Raw genomic sequence first — 19,762 nt, 5'->3', positions numbered from 1 at the left:
CTTACCCCAAGCTGAAGATAGGAACAGGGGAAAAGCAAAGAAGAAAAGAGAATACATATTAAAATGTGTGCCCTTACCCTGCTTAAGAGAGCTTTTCTACATTTCATTTATATGAAATTAGCAATGATCCTCCTATCGTCCGAATGAGCAATGGATACAGAGAGCGAATTCTCCCTAGGAGTAGGATCCAGAGGCTGGAGAATTGCAACCATTTCTGAATTTTTAATAGGATGATTTTTATTGCCAAGATTAGGAATCTGAAAGTGGTTGCCTGAGAATGTATTAATGAGACTTTGGGCACCACACATGTAAGTGAAAAGTGCTGGCCTCCATGCAAAAGAGAAAATGATCATCCTTTAGTGGTCAGAGAGAGTAAAGTGAGGAGGGCAGTGACCACACTTCTCCTTATATCATATCACCTCAGAAGAATTTGAAACTTACAGACTCCCACGAGTAATTCTGAAAACAAGAGAGAAAAAACCTTAAGCTTCAGACAGTACACCTCTCTACCCTGAGAGGAGAGCTCACGTTTAACGTAAAGTTAAAAGTCAAGAAATAGTCAGGGCAAACAAGCAACAACAACAGAAACAAGGCTCTGACCACAGAAAGTTACCATGGTGACAAAGAAGGTCAAAACATAAACTCAGAAAAGGACAAGAATATCAAAGGCCACATGCAAAGGCTCAAACAAAAAATGAATTAGTCTCAGACTCAAAAAGATCTCATGTAAGATCTTAAAAAGAATTTTTTAAAATCAAATAAGAGAGGTAGAGGATAAATTGTGAGAAAAGATGAGAGTGATACAAAAAGAAAATAGCTCTTTAAAGAACAAAATAAGTGAAATGGCAAAAGAGGCACAAAAATCTCAATTATGGAGGAGTCAAGGTAGGGTAGGAAAGAATTTTGAACTCAAAATTATAAAAAAAAAGGTTAAAATTATTTTTAAATGAAACATGGAAAAATGAAATATGAAAATTCAAAAGAAGAAATAAATGTTTTGATTTTTTATTGGTATAACACTTATTTAGGTTAATTTAGGTGTCTTGATCATTTATATCATGCTGGTATAAATTAACCACGAAAAATAAATTGTCCCTCAGTTATTAAAAAAATATTTGTTAGACTGAATTATAACAGACAAAAATAGTACACAATAAAAGAGGTATTCAATATGAATGAAGGTTGTATGAAGCCCAAGAGATGAAAAGTGGTTACTACTGAGCTATTCCAGTTCTACTATTACAGAGCTGCTGTAGAGCTATTACAGTTATACAAGAGCATTGTGGAGGAAGTAATTTTTGAATTGGGCTTTAAAGAATGAGCATGACTTTAATAGGACACAATGCAGGAGAGAGAATGTGCCAGACACAGGGAACTCTGCAAGTCAAAGTGGAGCATTGGGCCTTGGAGATCTATCCAGTTTGGACATAGTATAAATGACTGGAGGGAATAAGTATGAGATGAGGCTTAGAAGGGAGGCTGGAGCCATGTTATGAGAAGCTTTGATTTCCCAGCTAAGAAACATGAGTTTCCTGTGGAGGTAATTTGGAGTTACTGAACGTAAGCTCCTTTGAGAAGCAGGGACAGCTGTGGTTTTCATTCTTTCTCATTAGGGCCAACACGATGCCTCCAATACCATTAGTGCTTAATAGCAATCAATTTATTAAATGCCTACTTTGTGCCAAGAATTGTGTTAAACACAAGGACACCAAAAAAAAAAAGAGAGAGAGAGAGAGAGAGAGGGAGAGAAAAGCAAAACCAGGTCCTGCCTTCAACAAGTGTTTGTTTTAATGAAGGAGACCACATCGACCTAAATCAGTATACATGTGATAGTACAGAGTAAACGGAAGGTAGCCTTAAAGGAGAAGATATGGTGGGCGAAGGAGAAAGGCTTCTGGCAGAAGGTGAGTTTTCAGCTGAGTCTGAAAGGAAGCCAGAGTTGTTGAAGAGAAGAAACTAACAAGATTTGGTGACTAATTGGATATGTGGAATGAGAGAGAAGAGTTGAGTTTCAACCTTGACACTATGAACTAGAAAGATAAAAGTCCCCTCAACAGAAATGAGAAAGTTCAGAAGTGGCTGGTTTTAGGGGGAAAAGAAGTTTAATCTCAGTGATATTGAGCACATGCAGTTCCAAACTGTCCAGTAAGCAGTTAGCAATGTGGGACTGGAGCTCAGAAAACTTCCTAGACCTGGATATATTGATCCAGTGATGAAAATCCATGGGAGCTGATGAGATTTCCAAGTGAGAGCATAGAGAAAAAAATAGGAGCAAAGAAGATCAATGCCATGGGGGCACTAGCAGTCCACATAGCACAATAAATATACAGTAAAGTAGAGTGAGAAGTAGTGGTCGTACAGGTAGGAGGAGAAACAGTTTTGAACAACAAAGAGCATTTAAAAAAATAAAAGCATAACCTCCCATAGAAGTCTGCTCCTCTTTGCCATCCTGTCACCCCCATCTCCCAACCCCTGAAAGGATTAGTTCCAACGGTGGGACTGTCAGGCCAAAAACTTCAGAGTGCAGTGGGTTATGGTGTGTGCCAAGCTTGGGACATTGCCTGCTGGCTCATTCCTTCGATATAAGACATACCAATCTATGGTATTGCAGCTACATACTGATTACTATAGACAATAAATCTCCTGAGGTGATCACATGCATTCAAATTCTCTGTAAGTTATAATTACGTAAAATATGGCCACTGGTTCCAATCCAGTGGAAATAGGCAGCACAAATACAAGTACCTGCTGATGCTTCAGAGGGATTTCCTATTTGAACTTGGACCTAGCCATGCTGAACAACAGGCCCTGAGTGGTCACTTATACTGCCAGTGAAGAGTTTAAACAGAAACGCAGGCCAGGAATACACTTTGGCACTTTTGCTCTTCGTGTAAGTTCACGATCACCTGTGCAGGCGAGGGTTTCAGTGGAGGCTAGCCAGGGACATGAAGAACAGGCCAAAGGGCACTTACAGAGAGATCCGAGTTGTCTCCCCATTCCCCCTTCTCCTTCCTGTGTCCCTTCCATTTGTTACAATGCTGACAATCACAGTAACAAGAGCTCAACGGCCAGATCCCAGAGCAGAGGCAAGAAACAACCACACAGATCCCAGAGGCCCGGAAGGCTCGGGAGCCTCCCTGATGTGTGTCAGAGACGGGGTACTTCTGTCCAAAAGGGGAATGCCAGGAAGTCATCTCTGGGGCTGCTGTACCAGCAACCCAATCTGGATGTCAAGTTAGAGCAGCATAGCCTCCCCCTCCCCCACTGCAGCCCTTCTGGCGCCTCTGACAGCTAGCTAAACAGACCACAGGACATACCGACTCTTCATTTTCTCCTTTTCCCTTCCCAAGTGAGGATACACAGCGACTGTATAAGCACTCATTTGGAGAGGTCTGCGTTGCCAAAAGGTAGAAAACAAAATGGGTGGGAGAAACTGATTGTTTCCTCTTCATTTTAAAATGCCTAGAACTTACTCAGAGGCCTGCTTAAACAGAAGTTCAAACAGCTGCAGAGGGTAGCCCTAAATTACCCCCATCTCATGAAGACCTTGGACAGCTGGTAAGCACCTCTGACCATGCACAGGGTCATTTCTGCTTGGTTAGGATGTTAGCTGAAAGAACAAAGTAGTTGAGATGGATTGGGACTAGTATGGCCTTTCTTCTGACAGTTGGAATGCTCCCTTCTCCATTACTGCATGACATTTCAGTACTTTGGCAATCTATGATTTTTTCCGGGTAGGTCTTTCATCCCCCAGTGATGACCAACACCACCCTGAGCCCCCTATAATTTAGTAGGTGATCTTTGAGTCACTGTAGCCAAATCATTCATGACTCTCTGACCAACTTGGTACTGAACCTCTCTCAACCTAGCTCATCTGGTTCTCAGGCAGTAGTAGGAACATGCTCACAAATCTTTTCCAGCTTGATGGGAGCTGCTAAGGTTTTGTATTTTTAAATTTTATTTATTTTTTGTTTATATTTTAAGAGTCCCAAGTTATCTCCGTGTCCTGAGGCAGTAATGGAACAGGACTTCATTGTGGCTCTTTTGCTTGTTATCCTTGGTGTTTCAGTGATTTCCTTCTGTTCCACAGTCAATCACTCTGTGTCAACACTTTCCCCTTCACCTGTGAGCAGATACTTAAAGTCAAAGCTTAACTCAGCATCTGTGTGCTGGAGGATATGGGAGCTGCTGACATGAGTCTGTGCCCAGAGTGGCCTCTGGGGTAGGGTGGCAGGACTGAGCTCAGCTGGATTTCCAGTCCTGTTTTCAACAAGCTGATTATTGCCAGACTCTAGCAGGTTTTCCCTCTATTTAATTCCTTCCTCTACTCTCCTTTCCTGCCTAGGACTGGGATAAAATCAGCTCCTGCCATTTCTTGAGAGCTAAAGGATGCTTTGGGAACCCAGACTTAATAACAATGTTTACTCTCAGCTTAGCTGCCACCTCCCACAGCCCACCTGCATTCAAGAACAGCGTCCAATGAGCAGCAAAGAGGGCATTACAAAAAGATTTAAAAATCCTTTATAGATAACTATTGTGCATTAGCTTCAAATATCTCTAAGATAGAGGTAATGCCAAGTTATTACTTCCATTTTAAAAAATGGAACACATGAAGCTCAAGGTGAAATGACTTTTGCAACTGTCACAGCTAGTAAGGGGCAGTGCCAGGACTCCATTATGCCATGGTTAAGTGCATTCTGGAATGAATGAACCAAATATTTACAAAGTTCCAGTGTTACCACAAACTGGAAAGGATTGTACCACCATGTGCAGTCTCACAATATGTGTTACCCAGTAGACCTGAATGAAAGGTCCTTGATGATTTACCAGGTGGAAACCAAGTCCAGAATAGAGCCCCCTTAGCTGGAAGAGGAACTTGGGGTTATTCTGTGGGTTCAGGTGGAGGAAGTTCCCAAAGGCAGAAGAGAAGCTGGGCCTGGAGGGAATTTCCCCCACTCTGCCTCTGTCTCTGCACACAAACAGGATGATGATGGGAAAAAACACAAGCCACAATGCCAGGGATGACAAATGCCCACAGGTCCATTGCTCTCTGTTTGGGGCCTGTGGCTGACAGGGGCCAGCTCATATGCCCAAAGTTTATTATGTCTTTTAGGATAGGGGTAGGACTGAGGAGTCAATGATAAATCTAGTATTTTGAAGGAAGCTAGAAATGTCTCATCCTTTTAATTGCGAATTTAAAAGGTGAATTAATATTTTTAAAAGTGTTTTTTTTAAATCTTCTATATGTGGTTAATATTATTTTATTTAATTGACCCAACAAAATTTGCCTTTTTTAATTTGTTGCTTGTTTTCCAGTTTTTTCTTTGGTGTCTTACTCTTCATGACCCTATTTGCGGTTTTCTTGGTAAAGACAGTCGAATGGTTTGCCCTTCCCTTCTCCAGCTCATTTTACATGTGAGGAAGCTGAAGGGACTTACCCAAGGTCACATAGCTAGTAAGTCTGAGGCTGGATTTAAACTCAAGTTTTCCTGACTCCAGGCCCAGCTCTTTGTCCACTGCAGCCGCCTAGCTGTCCCTTGGGTCTCTTTAATATTTTTAATTGATATTGTTTGTTTTTACAATACTTCTATTTCAAAATATATCCTTCCCTGCTGCCTTGCCCAGCGATTTATCTTTGTTTTTAAATTGTTTTTTTCATTTTTAACTAAAAGATAAAAACACAAAAAAAGAACATTTTTATGTATACAGCACAGCATAAAACCATAAATTTCCATTTCACACTGTTTGCTTGTTTAAAAAACTACATAGTAAATACTACACATCTTTTGCAAAGTTAACCTGCTTTTATATGGTTCCTTCAAAGTTTTCTTTTGTTCTGTGCTGTGCACTTTTAATGTTTTCCTTCCTCACCACCACACCCTAGAGAAGGCTACCATTACACACATATAAAATATAATATATGTAAAACCATATCATACAATACATACTTCTATTTATCAGTTCTTTTTCTAGATGTTGACAGCAACTTCCTTCAGAGGTCCTTCATAATTGATTCAGAATTAGTTGGTCTTTAAATGTTAGCTTTCATTCCTTTTTCCCTCCCTCCCCCCCTTCTTCCCTTCCTACTTCTTTCCTTCTTTCTTTCCTTGTATTTATTATAATCATGTATATCATTTTCCTCTTCTGTTTGTTTATTCTACATCAGTTCCTATAAGTGTCCCCATGCTTATTGAACAAGTATTCACAGACTTCTTCTGACCTCCCACTTTTCTTGAAATGGAAGAAGTCTCACCTGAACTCTTTGTTGGCTCCGCTGCTCCAGATTTCAAAGTGATGCATCATTTTAAGTTGTTTGGAGGGGAATGTTGAAGTGTTCACCTGTAATGTTCCCTCACCTTTGTAACATTCTTTATATACATCCCCTTTTCTCCTCTGATTCTGCCACCACTATAAGGCCAGCCCTTCATGTCTGGAAAATTGCATCTGGGTTGCTCTTGGGTAATGCTTGCCTCACCTCTCTCCCCACTCCCATCCGTCCTCCACGCAGCCACTAAAGTGATTTTCCTGTAATGCTGGTGTGATCAAGACACACACACACACACACACACACACACACTAATCTTCACCACTCAATAATCCTCAGTGGCTTCCTATGGCCTCTAGGATCAAATACAGAATACTCTGGCATTCAAAGCACATCATAACTTAGCCCCCTCCTGCCTTTCCAGTCTTCTTACATATTACTCCCTAATACATACATTTTTGATCCAGTGCTCTGGGCTTCTGCTAGTTCACAAAAATGACACTCCATCTGTTAGCTCCAGGCATTTTCTCTGGCTATCCTACACTGCTGGAATGCTCTCCTTCCTCACCTCCAACTGTTGCCTTTTTTTTCCTCCTTCCTTAGGTCCTAGCTAAAATCCCATCTTCTACAGGAAGTTTTCCAAACGTCTCTTAATTTTAATGCCTTCCCTCCAATAATTCCTTTGTATTTATCCAATTTATGTTATGTGTATGTGTGCGCATGTATGTGTGTATATGTGTGTGTGTGTGTGTGTGTGTGTGTATGTGTGTGTAAGCTCTTTCAGGGGAAGGCAGGGACTGTCTTTTATCTCCTTTTGTCTTCTCAGCACTTACACAGTGCCTGACACATAGTAGGTGCTTAAGAAATGTTTATTCACTTATTGACTAAGTGTACAGAGGGGAGTGACAAGCGAGAAGACTGGAAATGTAGGATGGGGTTAGGTAGTGATGTGCCTTAAAAGTCAAAGAGAGCATTTTATATTTGATCCTGGGAGTAATAGGAAATGACTGGGGTTTCTTCTAGACATGATCAGACATGATCAGATTTTCTCCTTGCTAAGAAGAATCATATGAATAAGAACATTTTTTATTGTTGGTTCCTCCACCTCTGGAAAGATGAAATCCTCACTAGGACAAATCAAACTATTTCGCATTAGGCAGAGTGTTCTCCAGCAGATGTCTGGAAAATGGAAGTTCCTTTTCATTATCATATTATGTCTCTGTGCTGGGCTTGTGATCTGTTTCCCAGAATCCAAGTATGGAAAGAGGACCAAGGCAGAGCTCCAGGGCAGGAAGCACCAGGAAAGAAAGAGATTCCAGGGGATGCCTGACTCAGCACAGGGGAAAGGAACACATGCCATCTGGCAGCTCTGTCAAAGATCCTGAACGGAGGGAGCGATTATGAGCATGGACCTTATCTGTGTATTGAGCAATAAAAACAAAATGCTCTGGAGCAGGAGCAGACCAGGGATTTTGTTCTAGCCTTTAATGTAGCTTTGAAACCTGAAGTAGAATACCCAAAGGAGGTGTCCTAAACTTAGGGAGAATCAGCAGCTCATTCGCTTCAAACCTGCAGAACTGACCTAACTGAGGCTAACAGTGACTAAATCATGTAGCAATCTACTGAAACTTCCAAACACACACAAAGAGACTGATCCAGTCCTGGGACAAGAACTCTCAGACGTGTGATCTAGTGAACCATCGCTTGCCTCAATCTAGAGATTAGGAAATTTGAGGCCAGAGATTGGTTTACACAAGGTCACACAACAAATGAGTGTCAGTCAGAGTTGAGATCCTGCCTGAGCTATGGATCGATCCAAACTGAGATAAAGTTCTTTCTTTGTGTTATAGGAGACATGGACCCTGTTGACTGCCCATGGACTCTTTTGAACTTGGCATAAACTTCCAGGCATGAATAAATTTCTTTGAAACTTATCTCTGTACCTAGCCCAGCACAGCTATTATTTCATTCCTGCTAATTGGTTCCATACAGATGGAAGATACACGGTGTAGGGAAAAGAAAGAATAACCTGGATTTTGGAGGGAGCTTACTTTTTAAAAAAGGATTTTTTTCTCAATTACATGTAAAGATGGGACCTCCTTTTGAATCAACCTTCCGGTCATTATTATCAGGAGAGACCTCATACAGTGAGATACATGGTCATGAACAGGTTTGGGGACTGTCATGGGCAGAGGGAGCCAGAAGGATTGTATTTAGATGGTGAAGTCTTCCAGGTGCTCCTGTTTGGGGATAAAATGGCACCGGGTCCATCAAACCCTCAAACCTTGCAGACCATTCTGGACAAGATGCAATTTTGCTTCATTCCAATTTGTTCTATCCCGAGGTTCAGTTTGGAGGTGATAATGAACTTTATATAGCTTTTAAATTCACACACAAGGATAATTATAGTACTTTATAGGGTATAATGTAATTTGTATGTGTCATATCCTTTGAGTATTGCAAGTATCCCGTGCGGTCAGCAGTGCACATAGTGAGGCAGCTTGGTATCCTGGGAGTCAGAAGAGCTGGGTTCAAATCCAAGCTCTGCTGACATCTCCTTATGTGACCTTAGCAAAGTCACATGCCCTAACTAAGGATTCAGTTCCTCATAAGTGAAATGAAGCCTTGGCCTCAATGGCTTCCAAGTTCCCATCCAGGTCCAGTTGTGATCCTATGACTTTCTCTAGCACTTGAAGATTTACCAAGCATTTTACAAGCATTATTTCCTTCAAGTCTCACAACATTTCCAAAGCAACTAATGCAAGTGTTACTAACCTCATTTTACAAATGCAAACACCTGGACCCTGAGTAGTTCAGTGACTTATCCAAGTATGCACAACCAGGACGTGGATAGTAGAATTTTAACCCACATCTTCCAACTCTGCATAAAGTTCTCTATTGAAAGTTTTTCTATACTGATGCGGATTGGTACTTTCTATATAACTTGCTGCCCTAGAATTTTCTGAGGGCAATAAGAGGGTAATTGACTTTTCCAAGGTCACATAGCAAGTATGTGAACCCAGTTCTTCCTGATTCCAGGGCCAACTGTATTCACTATGCCACATAAGAATAAAATGTGGGATTGGAAGTATAACCAGAAAAGAAAAGAATTAGCAGTTTTGAGTAGCCTGGAGGTAAGCTTACCAATCACAGCAAATTTATCAGCTCCTCACCACTGCATACCTTATGGCAATTCTGGCTTTTATTCATGTGGAGGCTAAAAGAAAGGACTGGATTCAAATGGTTTGAGATATGTTTCCCAAAAGTCCTAGATTGCATCAAGATAGCTCCCCAGTTTCTAGAACTCTATGGAACTGAATTGAAAAGAAATCGAATACTGAAAGGAATTGAATTGAGATAAATGTCAGTGCTGTGAAAGCCAGAACCTGTGTGAGTTGCTCATCTGTTGCCAGTTTTTTGTGCCTTAAAAAGTTATTCTAAATTTAAACACCAAAAAAGGGCATGTCCGCACTCACAGGAGAACACAAATAAGGATGCTATGTGGAACTATCAATTGCCATGTTGAACCCCTCAATTTGAAAAGTTTATAACAAATTCACATATAACCTTCAAAACTATTCTGCTGCTTGTCTGTGTTTCTTCTTAATTTTCTTCTATCCTTTTATCCACTTAATTTTTAAATTCAATGTGTTGTTTTTTCCCAATTACATATAAAAACAATTTTTAACATTCCTTATAAAAAATTGAGTTCCAAATCCTCTCCCTTTCTTCTCCCCTCATTGAGAATGTAAATAATGCAATATAGGTTTTACATGGTCAGTCATGCAGTACCTATTTCCATAGTAGTCATGCGAAAGAAAACAGACGAAAAAAACAAACAAAACAAAATCAGAAAAATAAAAAAAGTTTTTAAAAGTAAGCTTTGATCTGCATCCAGTATCCATCATTTCTTTCTCTGGAGGTGGAGAGTATTTTTCATTATAAGTACTTTTGGAATTGTTTTGGATTATTGCCTTGCTGAGAATAGCTAAGTCACTTGTAGCCGATCATTGTGTACATATTGTTGTACTGTGTACAATGTTTCCTTGGTTCTGCTCATTTCACTTTGAATCAGTTCACATAAGTCTTTCCAGGTTTTTCCAAGAACATACTTTTCTGGGTACAAAATCGCACAAGAATATTTCATCACAATCATATACCACAACTTGTCCAGGCATTTTCCAATTGATGAGCATCCCCTCAATTTCCAATTCTGTGCCACCACAGAAAGAGCCACTACAAATATTTTTTGTGCACATAGGTCCTTTTACTTTTTGTTCTTTATCTATGTGGGATACATATCTAGTAGTGGTATTGCTGGGTCAAAAGGCATGCACAGTTTCATAGCCTTTTGGCAAAAAATAAAAGTATGCTTCAATCTGTATTCAGACACCATCAGTTCTTTCTCTGGGGACAGACAACATTTTCATTGAAAGTTCTTCAAGAATTGTCTTGGATTGCTGTACTGTTGAGAATAGCCAAGCCATTCATAGCTGATCCTCTTACAATATGGCTGTTACTTTGTACACAGTACATTTCATTTTGCATCAGTTCGTGCAAGTCTTTCCACGTTTTTCTGAGAGCATCCTGCTCAACATTTCTTATAGTACAGAAGTATTCCACCATAATCATTTACAACAACTTATTCAGCCATTTCCTAAATGATGAGCATCCCTTCAATTTCTAATTCTTTGCTCCCAGAAATGAGCTACTATAAATATTTTTGTACCTTTAAGTCCTTTTCCTTTTTATCTCTTTTGGGATATAGACCTAGTGGTGACATTGGTAGGTCAAAGGGCATACGTGGTTTTACAGTTCTTTGGGCATAGTTCCAAATTGGTCTACAGAATGGTTGAATCAGTTCACAACTCCAGCCCCAGTGCATTAATTAACCCTAGCTCCTTTCCCTTTGGAATATCACATTCCAAGCCCTCTGATCCTTTAATGTAGGAGCAGCTAATTCTTGTATTATCTTGATTGTGGCTCTATGACACTTGAATTGTTTCTTTCTGGCTGCTTGCAATATTTTCTCCTTCACCTGGGAGCTCTGGAATTTGGCTATATAATATTCCTGTGTATTTTCATTTTGGGATCCCTTTCAGGAGGAGATCAGTGGATTCTTTCAATTTCTATTTTACCCTCTGGTTCTAGAATATCAGGGCAGTTTTCCTTGATAATTTTTTGAAAGGTGATGTCTAGGCTCTTTTTTTGATCATGGCTTTCAGGTAGTCCAATAAATTTTAAATTATCTCTCCTGGATCTATTTTCTTGATCAGTTGTTTTTCCAGTGAGATATTTCACATTGTCTTCTTTTTTTCATTCTTTTGATTTTGTTGTATTGTTTCTTGATTTCTCATACAGACATTACCTTCCATTGTTCCATTCTAATTTTTAAGGAATTAATTTCTTCAGCGAGCTTTTGGAACTCCTTTTCCATTTGTCCGATTCTCCTTTTTAAACCATTCTTCTCCTTATCGGGTATTTGGATCTCTTTTACCATTTGGCCTTCAATATTCTTTGTATCTCTTTCACCAACTGTTGACTTGTTTTTCACAATTTTCTTACATCACTCTCATTTTTTCTCAATTTTTCCTTTACCTCTCTTGCTAGATTTTCAAAATCCTTTCTGAGCTCTTCCATGGCCTGAGACCAATTCATATTTTTTTTTCGAGGCTTGAATGTGAGATCTTCCACTTTGTTGTCTTCTGCTGAGCATGTGTTTTGATCTTCCTTGTCACATAGTAACTTTCAATACTCAGAGGTTTCTGTTTTTCTATTCTTTGCTCATTTTCCCAGCCCATTAGTTGACTTTTAACTCTTTGTTCAGGTAGGGCTCTGCTTCCTGGGTGGAGGGTGAACTGTCCTAAGTTTCAGGGGTTTTGTGCAGCTGTTTTCAGAGATACTTCTAGGAACCTGTAAGTTTTCAGTTCTTCCAAGGTGGTATGATCTAAGGAAAGAAGTGTACCACTTTCCTGGTCTGTGCTCTGGTCTGTGAACATCCACTAGCCCTCTTTTCTGCCCTGAAACTGTGAGGAGAGCTCCCCCTCCACTGTGGCCACAAGCTCTGCAATGGTAGTGCTCTTCCCCACCTGGGACTGCCACCCAGGATCAGCCCTGGATCCAAGTAAGGGAAAAAAAACAGCAGAATTCTGCCCCGGGCTAGCAAAAAAATCCCTGTAATTTCCTTCTGATTTGTTATTTGACACCCCCCACTCTTTCTGGGCTCAGCTGTGGAAGAAGCCACTGCCACTGCTGCCACTGAATCAGTCACTTACAAGGCCTCTGAAGGCAAATTCCTGGTTTGCTGGGCCGGATCTGGGCTGGTGTGGCCTATACTGTGCCGCACTCCTCTCTCACCCGGTGCAATAGACCTTTCCTGCCAAACTTCCAAGTTGTCTTGGGCTGGAAGTTTGTTTTCTCTGTCTTTTGGTGGGTTCTGTTGCTCTAGAATTTGTTTAGAGTCATTTTAAAAAAGGTATTGGTGGTGTTTGGGAGAGCTCAAGTGAGTCCCTCCCTATACTCTACCATTGTGGCTCCACCATCTTGGCTCCACCTTGGCAAAGCCTGTTGATACCTATTTTGCTGCCATCTTCTCTCTCAAGAAGAATGTTCTTCAAAGTAAAGAATGAACAAGTATGGTTAAGAAGGCAATTAAGCCTGACATAGTTGAAGAGATAAGAAATAACATCTGAGCTCTTTAACATGAGGTCAAGCCTACTGACAATCTGATCTCCACCACAACCTCCTCTCAGGTTGAATTTGGAGATTTGCCCTCCTTGCTAAACACACACTCATGGGCCAACAGAAATTTGATTGTTGACAGCCCATGACCCCAACAAAATGAGCTGGACAAAAGCCTTCCCTATTCCCATTCTCCTTATGTAATTTAGTGCCAGTTTAGGGTCAGGGACAGAGTCTAAAACAAACAAAAAACAACATAATAACCTCTTGATTGCTAAACTAATCAGAGTTAATGGAAAAAAAATCCTGTTTGCCTACAAGGACTAAATGTTTATTGGCTGGGCATTCCCACCCCTTGCTTTCTACCAATGATGATAAAAGTCTGCCATCTGAGCTGATACCTCTGAGAGTTGTAGGACCATCTGTCAGGAATGGATCCTTGGGGACTCACCTCTACTGCCCTACTGACTTGTGTTCTTTTGCTGGCTTTTTGTTCTATGGACAAGGATTCAAAAGGAGGAAGCTTCCCAGGTCCCATTCCTCTTCCCATTATTGGCAACATCCTGCAATTGGATTTGAAGAACATGCCTGAATCGTTATCTAAGGTAAAGGGACTGGATTGGGTTTGGATCTGGCTGCTTGGGCTGTAGGAGGAGACACAAAGTCTTCAAATAGATAACTGAATCAAGACTCATGGTGATTTAGAATCCTATGTCATGGATGGTGTGAGTCAAGGGCTCTATGAGTGATATCTCCATTAGCAATGATGTTAGGCAAGCAATAGTTGTTTTGCCAAAACTTTGGTAACAGCAGAAGAAATTAAATTACAGAACCAAATATTGGCCCCTTGCAATGCATCATACTAGGCTCTGTGAATACAAAGACAAAAACAAATCATTCAATTAATGAGAACTTCTTCATTAACTTCCATGTGCCAGGCACTGTGCCAGACAGAGAGAGAAACATGTGGTTAATGCAACTATCTCTCCTTGAAAAGAAAATAGTTCGGGGCAGGACCTGAGTTCAGATCCAGCATCAGACCAAACACTTCACACTTACTAGCTGTGTGACCCAGGGCAAGTCCCTTAACCCCAATTGCTTAAAAAAAAGAAAGAAAGAAAAGACAAAAAAAGAAAAGAAAATAGTTCCTGTCCTCCAGGAGCTTATGTTTTACTAGAGGGATACAAAAAATTCATAGATAACCAAGTAGAAGGTAACTAGAGGACAGATAAAGCATTTGTAAGTGGGGCAGTCAAAAAGTTTCAAGTAGGAGAGAACTCCTGAGCAGGATGTGAGGGAAGTAACAGATTCTTATTGGAAGAGAGAATGGGAATAAATTCCAGGCATGGTAGACAGTCTGGGCAAAGGCAAGGAGGTTGGAGATAATATAGATAAGAGAGGACATGGCAAGAATGTGAAGTGTGGGATGAGGGGCCATACAAAATCAATTTAGACAATTGGGTTGGAGGCAGCTGTGGAGGCATTTAAGTGCCAAGTCAGGGAGGCAGTAGGAAGCCCCTGCAGACTTTTGAGTAGAGGAATGGCACATTCAGAACTGTGCCACAGGAATAGTAAGTTGTTAGTTGTGCAGATTATTCATTGCAAAGGAGAAATACTAGAAGCAGAGGATTGAACTTGGAAGCCATTGAAAGAATGGATAAAATATCATTTATGAAGTACCTACTATGTGCTCACTATTGTGGAGACAATATAGAGTAAGATATTTTAGATGCATGTCAGTTGCAAAGGCGTTGTGCTTCTTAGGGAAAATTAACAAATTAGTCAGTTGTTTAGTAACTGGTAGTGGTGATGGTGAGGAAGGTGGGGCCCTTCTCTACAGTGACTGCTCCTCATTGAAAGGATGAGTGTTTGGCCTGGACTGAAAGCAGAGCCTAGGTGTAAGGGCAGGAGTCATTGACATGAAAAGGTCAATTACAAAGGCTCTTGAGTAATGGTCCTGGGTCATTTCAGTTATTTTCCAAGGGAATTTGGTGGTAGTTTGATTTTTTCTTTCTTCCCATTCCTTTTTCTCTTTCCCTCAGGGTGATTTATTAGAGTGACTAGTTTGAGTGTCTGTATCACAAGTTTACTACAGTAGTGTAAAGAAGGGGAAGGGGATGAGGGTCTTAACTAGTTTAATGGACAAGTGAGGAGGCAAGATGGAATAGGTGTGGGAGACATGAAGATGAATTCTACCAGACTTGACCATAGCTAATTGGACATAAGTAAGAATGAAAAGTCAAATATAAATCCATGGCCTTAAATCAGGGTTGATGTAGGTTCCTCTAAGAGAAGTCTGCCTCTTGGGGTCCCTGAAGGGAAATGGGTAAGTTTGGAGGAAAGGGTAGTTTTAGGGGAAAACAAATGAGTTGTGTTGTGGACATATTAAGTTTGCAATGCCAATAGGACATCCAGGTTGAGAAATCCATTTCTAAGCAGTTGGCTATGTGGAGTTGAAAAGTGGTCATATGAATGTGGGAATCTTCTGCTTATAAATAATCATTGAAGCCGGAAGTGCTATGATCACCCAGTTAGAAATTGTAATAGCCTCTTGCCTGCGTACATGAACTCATGCATATGGCATGTTATGAAGCAGTTGTGAGGAGAAATTCTCACTTTCTAAAGTTTCACACTGAATTCATCCTGTTTCTTGGCATTTTCACAGCTGGCTGAAAAATATGGCCCCATCTATACTCTTCATATTGGAACCCGGCGTGTTGTGGTGCTACATGGATATACATTATGAAGGAAGCTCTAATTGATCATGGAGATAATTTTATGGATAGAGGAATCTTACCAATGTTTGGAGATGTAGCCAAAGGACATGGTAAGTTTAGTTTTCTGAAAAGAGTCACAGAAAAGCAAAATGTATGGCAAAGTATCTCCAGTAGAACGTCCTCCTCTGGAACATAGTTACTGGTTTCATTTTAATTGTTCTATTCTCAGTACCTAGCAGAAGACCTTCATGTAGTAGGTACCTGGTACCTGCCATTCTGTCATTGTATTTTAGTTTGAAGTGAATAAAATTAAACTTGATCAATGAACTAAGCCAGAAACTCCATAGCCATCATACACACTGTGCCCTCCCCTTCCAATGTAAGAATAACCAATGTCCTCTTCTCTTCTACCTAGGACTTATTTTCAGTAGTGGAGAGAGGTGGAAACAACACCGCAGATTTACCCTGACGACCCTAAGGAACTTTGGGATGGGGAAGAGAAGCGTTGAAGAGCGAGTTCAAGAAGAAGCCCAATGCCTGGTGGAGGAGCTCAGGAAAACAAAGGGTTGGTTTTCAGTTCTTTCTTCCTGGGCATGTAGGGTCCAACTGCTCACCTACTCCCAGTCCTAAATGCTATTTGCTTTGGGAATCATTTTAAAAGTCTCTGCCTTCATCTACTTACCAGATAATAACTCTGCCGGGTCAGAAAACTCCCTTCTTTTTTCTTGTGCTCAGGCATTATAAGTTTATCTAGCCTCCCTATAAGTAAAGACATCGTCCAGGAGAATAATATTCATTAGCCTTTAAAGAACTAAGCACCCTATCTAAGTATGATGCCCATATCCCATCTGATTGGAAACATTTCTATTAAAGTTGCTTTTTCCCCCCTTTGGTAACTTGTCTCCACATTAGGTCAGCCCACTGATCCCACCTTCATCCTTAGCTGTGCACCATGCAATGTGATCTGCTCTATCCTCTTCCGTGACCGATTCAAGTACAATGATGAGAAATTTCTCCATCTGATAAACTTGTTAAATGAAAACTTCCGCCTCGTTAACGAACCATGGATACAGGTAAGGCCAGAACTCTCTTCTTATTCTGTGGTTGTTTGCTGAGTTTCAGCAACAAGATCAATATACCATAGCCTCTCATCTCTTAGCCAAGGTCCCAACGCTCATGAGAACACACACACACACATTCACACACACATGTCACTCAAGGACAATAACATCATGCAATATCTTTGGCTCTCACATAATATTAGGTAGATATCCTGTTCCTAGTTGGCACCTGCACTAGATGTAGATCATTAAAATTGAAGTTATATGGAGAAGTGTTTGACTGGCGCCTGGGGTATCTCTTCAAGATGTGACCAAGTAAAAGAGTTATCAAAAAAGAACCTGCCCAGGATATCCAGGAGAGAATAGGAAGGGCAAGCCACTTAGATGAGTAACCTACACTGATTCTGGTGGTGATCTGGCTCTGCCTCTACAATGGATGGACATGTAGGATGAAAACCTTCATCCACTGAAGCCAGAACTGAAGATCCTCATCCAGCTGAAAAACAAGCTTTCTTTTCCTTTGCCTATGTTCTGTTCCATTTACATTCTGGAATATGTACTTACAGTCTGGAATAGGTACTCTAGCTAAACCCTTCTGTGGTAGAACGTAAATTTTTTGAGGATGAAGACTGCTTCATTGTTGTCTATAGCACCATAGCCTAGGACTTGGTTCATAGTGAGTACGGAAAAAATGCTTGATGCATTTTATTAACTTAACGTGAATTGAACTGAATTAATTGGATACCTTGGTGCCTGTTTATCTTCTTTTTTTTTTTCATGTTGGCCATTCGAAGGCAAGTAGATTTCCCCTTAACTCAAATATGAGCTTCTTTTGAACAACGACAAAATATTATGCCATCTGGTCACCTCAGTGGGTAGCACAGCACCAGATAGATTAGTTTTGAGATATTTGACAACTTAAGGTTAGATTTGAGAGGATTTATGAACCTCTTGACAAGGTGGGGATTTGTTTTGCCTCATTATGTGTATTTTCTTGGATGGTTTTGTTTTTCTTTTTTGTTTGTACCAATGTGCAGTGAAGATGAGAGAGAAAATATATTTTGTCAATGAAAAATTTAATTAAATTTAAAAAAGAAATGGAATCTCTAATTTATAATGAGAGATTTTAAATAGTTTCTTCATGACAGTAAATTCACATGTGTTTGTTTTGGTTTGGGGTGTGTGTATGCAGCTCTACAACTTTTTACCAGCATTCGGAACATACCTCCCTGGAGAGCACAAAAGAATTTTAAAATTAATGAGGAACTTAAAGATTTCATTTTGGAAAGAGTGAAAGAGCATCAGAAGGTCCTGGACCCCAACAACCCTCAGGACTACATTGACTGCTACCTCTCCAAAATGCAGCAGGTAAGATGCATGGGGGAAGCACCTTACTTGTTGAGTAAGGCTGATATTCCAAGGATTCTTACAGGCCACAAGCACAGAAGGGACATGAGAGAGAACCTCAAAGTACCCACATCCCCCAAGGATGCCACTGGCTTTCTAGTAACTGGTCTTTGGTCTGCTCGTATCCCTTATCTGAAGTCTGGATGGAAAAATGAGATTGGAAGAGTTCTGCTTTTCTGGGTGATGAGCTGGTGATCTGGACTTTCCTGTTTGGAAGGGGATATTGTATTGGAGAGTGATAATAGGAATCAACTAATAAATATTTACCAAGCAACTACTATATGCCAGGCACTCCGCTTAGTGCCAAAGACACAAAAGAGGCAAAAGACAGCCCCTGCCCTCAAAGAGTTCACAGTCTTATGGGGAGATTATATGTAAACAAATGTATACAAAGTAAGCTCTAAACAGGAGAAATGGGATGCAGAGCAGGGCTTGGAGTCAAAAAGACTTGAGTTCAAAGCCAAATTCAGACACTTCTTAGCTGTGTAATCCTGGGTAAGTCATAATCCTCATTTGTAAAATGGGGATAATAGCATTTGTCTCCCAGAATGGTCATGACGATAATTTTTCTAAAGGACGTGGTGAACTTTTAAACATTATACAAATACTAGCTCAAAATCTAGCTATAATTTTCTCTCATAAAATCACTCAAAATTAATTAATTTCAGGAAGGGAACAGTATTAATTTTGCCTCACAGAAAAATGAAGATGATACAAAAGCCTCCCAGAAACCCAGAAACCTATTCAGAAAACAAATAAAGCACTTACGGTATCTCATAATCTCCCCAGCTCAGAGTTGTCATCAGGACATCAGCCCAACATTCTAGTTAATCCTTAACTGTCCTCCAGTCCTACATGGTTCCACTCAGACTGATACAGGAAGCTAGGTTGTGGTATGGATAGAGTGCCAAGCCTGAAGTCCAAAAGACTTGTGTTCAAATCTGGAGTCAGACATGGTATAGTATAGTATAGTATAGTATAGTATAGTATAGTATAGTATAGTATAGTATAGTATATTATATATAGTATAGCAAGCATAGTATAGTATAGTATAGTATAGTATAGTATAGTATAGTATAGTATAGTATAGTATAATACAGTATAGTATTAATATAATATAATATAGTATAGTATAGTATAGTATAATATAGTATAGTATTAATATAATATAATATAATATAATATAATATAATATAATATAATATAATATAATATAATATAATATAATATAATATAATATAATATAATATAATATAATAATATAACGTAATGTAACGTAATATAATGTAGTGTAATGTAATGTAATGTATATAATGTAATATAATATAATATAATGTATAATATATATGTAATGTATATATACAATATAATACAATACGATAATATATACGATACACGATACGATACAGTACGATACAGTACCATATAATACCATATAATATCACATAATATCACATAATATCACATAATATCACATAATATCACATAATATCATATAATATCATATAATATAATATAGTATAGTGTATAGTATAACTCTGAGCAAGTCACTTAACCTCTGTCTTCCTTCATTTCTTCAGTTGCAAGATGAATATAATAATATCGACCCCTATGGTCATAGTAAAGATCAA

At 39.6% G+C, this 19,762-nt stretch overlaps 1 pseudogene across 1 annotated transcript; it reads left to right on the top strand.

Moving 5' to 3' along the window:
* Positions 1-13,326: 13,326 nt before the first annotated feature.
* LOC110204641 (cytochrome P450 2C23-like) lies at positions 13,327-18,230 on the top strand (annotated as a pseudogene). Its single transcript, XR_013483238.1, has 5 exons — positions 13,327-13,551; positions 15,612-15,773; positions 16,079-16,228; positions 16,576-16,736; positions 17,917-18,230. The product of XR_013483238.1 is annotated as a cytochrome P450 2C23-like (transcript).
* The last annotated feature ends 1,532 nt before the right edge of the window (positions 18,231-19,762 follow it).

This window comes from Phascolarctos cinereus, unplaced genomic scaffold, assembly GCF_003287225.1.
Source record: "Phascolarctos cinereus isolate Bilbo 61053 unplaced genomic scaffold, phaCin_HiC Scaffold_763;HRSCAF=1409, whole genome shotgun sequence".
Lineage (NCBI taxonomy): Eukaryota > Metazoa > Chordata > Mammalia > Diprotodontia > Phascolarctidae > Phascolarctos > Phascolarctos cinereus.
The sequence above is the reverse complement of the archived record's forward strand: the minus strand, read 5'-3'. Positions and strand labels throughout refer to the sequence as shown.